The sequence below is a fragment of the Octopus bimaculoides genome, chromosome 20, assembly GCF_001194135.2.
Source record: "Octopus bimaculoides isolate UCB-OBI-ISO-001 chromosome 20, ASM119413v2, whole genome shotgun sequence".
Classification (NCBI taxonomy): domain Eukaryota; kingdom Metazoa; phylum Mollusca; class Cephalopoda; order Octopoda; family Octopodidae; genus Octopus; species Octopus bimaculoides.
In genome coordinates this window covers 1,729,839-1,733,287 of record NC_069000.1, presented here as the reverse complement: position 1 = coordinate 1,733,287, position 3,449 = coordinate 1,729,839, and the positions used below count along the sequence as shown (strand labels likewise).

General features: G+C 36.4%; 1 protein-coding gene across 1 annotated transcript in view; it reads right to left on the bottom strand.

The window, feature by feature from the left end:
* LOC106867441 (allene oxide synthase-lipoxygenase protein) overlaps nt 1-3,449 on the bottom strand; it is a 43,106-nt gene that overhangs the window by 37,020 nt on the left and 2,637 nt on the right. The gene's annotated exons all lie outside the window — the stretch shown is intronic.

The following is a 3,449-nucleotide window of genomic DNA, read 5'->3' as shown; positions in this document are numbered from 1 at the left end:
ATATATATATATATATATATATATATATATATATATAATGTATGTATAAAGATATACATATATAGAGAGAGTAATCGCCATATTTCATTCCATAGTGGCTACCTCTGAAGAGCGTAGGGTTATATAATCGGATTGTTACCTAACATTCCGTTGTGCCCCGAGCGCGAAACCGACTGGTAAGATCAACCTTGATGGCTATTGTACACTTCGGATTATATTGTACTTATACATATATATGTATATGTGTGTGTATGTGTATATACATATATATACACACACTTATATGTATATATATATATATATATATATATATATATATATATATATATATATATATATATATATATATATATATACACATTCACTCTCATACATACACATACGCACATACAAGACCTCCCATACAAAGTATACCTCATTTTCAAACATTTATGCTGCAAAAACAAAACACAAAACTAATATTGACATGGTGGGGGAGAAGCTTATCGGATTCTAGTTAAATCAAATAATCTATTTGGAATTCTCCGCCATGTTGCTTTAATGAACGCCATATAAATAATGCATACAAGATTTTATAGCAGCTGTGGTCATATTGCAACAGATGACACCTGAAAATAGTAATATGAATGGGTTTTCAAGCCTTTTGCTGGCTTCCTGTTGCTTGTCCGGTTGTAAAAGTTCATTGTAAATTTACTTCAGCCAATAATCAAACGATTTGTTTCCGTTTGTTTATTGTGGTTAGTGATTAAAAGCGTCGGTGGGTATAGATTTTCTTTGAATTTGAATGAGTGAGGGGTGAGCTGCGTTTCTTAGGTAGAGAGTGACGTGAGAGAGAGAAAGTGAGGGGAGAGAGAGAGAGAGAGAGAGAGAGAGAGAAAGAAAAAGAGAGAGAGAGAAAGAGAGAGAGAGAGATCTTGTCTGTAACTCGGTACAGAGTAAAGAATTTAAATCTTTCGTTCATGTATATACTTTCTTCACCGATATGTATATTATCGAAAGATACTTATCCACACACTCGCGCATACCTACATACATGCATAGACACACACATATATACACACATGCACACACACACACGCACGCACAGACACACGGACACACACACACACATACATACACACACACAAGATCACTCAAAGGGTGAATGCATCCCACCAATGGTGTCTACACAGAATACTCAACATTACCTACAGGGACAGAATCACAAACTGGAGAATATGTGCGGAAAGACAAATGAACTTTGCAGGTCATGCTTTCTGTTTGCCAAAAGAACGAATACATTAGACAGCAACCTAAAATCACCCGGGAAGATACAGGCGACTGGAATGATTGGGAACGTTTTGCTGTCCGATGTACAGGGTAACTATGCGGGAGGAACTAACGCTGACACTAAGTGACATGTATATATGTACATGTATATATTGTATGTACGTATGTATGTATGTATGTATGTATGTAATAGGCCCCGGTTAGATGCAAAGAAATACTTCTCACTTTTACAAAATTAACCCTCCCCACTACATTCTACCTTTGTAACAATGATGGGTCAACAAATTCTGTTTTTCTAATTTGTATTAAAAGATTAGTTTTAACACAACTATTGTATTAATGGATTATAGTGTTTAACTCTACGTAAGTCGTTCTTGTCGCTATTACTACTATGGCTGTCTTCAAAACCGCTTATTTAAATGTCTGACATATTTTTACTATTAATTGTTCACAAAGTAATTTATTTTCTCCTTCTTTTTTCTACATCCAGTTGTGTGTTTTGGTCTGTTTTTATTTCATTTCATTTCTTTATCTGTTTGTTCCGTGTTCAGTCATGTAGCGTATGTAGCTATTTTGGTAGCCATTTTAGATGTGAAAACATCGTAAACAATTTTTGAAGTTTGCAAAGCAAATCCTTTTTACTTCCTTTTTTTTTTTTCTCGACGCCCGAGTATTGAGGGCAGACTTTCCTTGCGTAATTATAGTTCTTATGTTACAACTACTCCAAAGAAAATTTCGTAAGACAATGCTTGAGTAAAGCGTGGGTCAAACATAGGAGGAAACAAAGTCTTCTTACAGCGAAAGTCAAGAAGAAGAAGAAGAAGAACGACAACAACAACAACTCTCAAAATATGAAGCTTTGGAAATAGGGATAACCGAAACATCCCTATGTTATGATTAAAAGCATTCGAACAAATATACAGTGGTACCTCGGATTTTGGCCAACTCTGTAAGACATTACAAAAATTCTCCATCTGAGATTCTCATGTGAATAGATGCACACACTTTTATGTGTACATCAACAGTTCAACCAACACACCAACTCAACCGCATACTTACAAACACCAGGAACTCTCTTAACTCAGAAAATCTTGTCACTTTGTTAGCAACTGGCTTGGATTCTCTCAAGAAGACCTGAAATAAAACTCAAAGAAGAAACTTACATATATACATACATACATACATACATACATGCATGCATACATACATACATACACTTTCATACATTAAACCTATTAATGGTGTTTCGGGTTACAATTGTATTGCGGTTTGCCTGTAGTTTTAAACTTCAGTAAAGTGTTTGTTTGGTGTGCTGAATGGTAAATAGATTACAGAGGCAGGATCAGGGCAGGGCAGGGCGAACCACATGACAAGGCTGCTTGTTTAACGAAAAAGCACTAATGATCCCAAACACACACATACAGACCTGCACACATGCATGCATGCATGCAAACATACATATTCAGAACACATAGAATGCAATAAACATACAACACGCACACGCTTACACACACATACACACACACACACACACACACACACACACACACACACACACACACACACACGACATAATCCCAAACACATAAAAAAAATGTTTTACTTCAACTTAGCTGGAGACACACAATATTTCTATTGACCGTAAACAAATATTAGTTACAAACTGTTTTAATGATAAGCGAACAGAGGCCTTGCTTATTTTCATTTCTTTATAAACAAACTGAGATATTCCAACTGAAGAGGGGCTCATCTGTATGGTAGGTAGACCCAGCTAGAAATAGCAGCCAGCTTTTAATAGCAGGTCGCGTCAATAAAGATTGACCTGGGGCTAAACAACGGCAAGAAATGGCGTATAGATGAATCAGTAAAGGCGGCGAGTCGGCAAAAACGTTAGCACACCGGGCGAAATGCTCAGCGGTATTTCGTCTGCCGTTACGTTCTGAGTTCAAATTCCGCCGAGGTCGACTTTGCCTTTCATCGTTTCGGGGTCGATAAATTGTGTACTGGCGGCGATCATATCGACTGCGCCCACTCCCCCAAAATTTCGGGCCTTGTGCCTAGATTAGAAAAGGGTAAAGGTTCTTTTAATCCAGACCTATTAAATAAGCGAATCGCGGCAATATTTCATTTTTATAAGTTTTATTTTATTAATTTTAAAATATTCTGTAAAATAATATTGT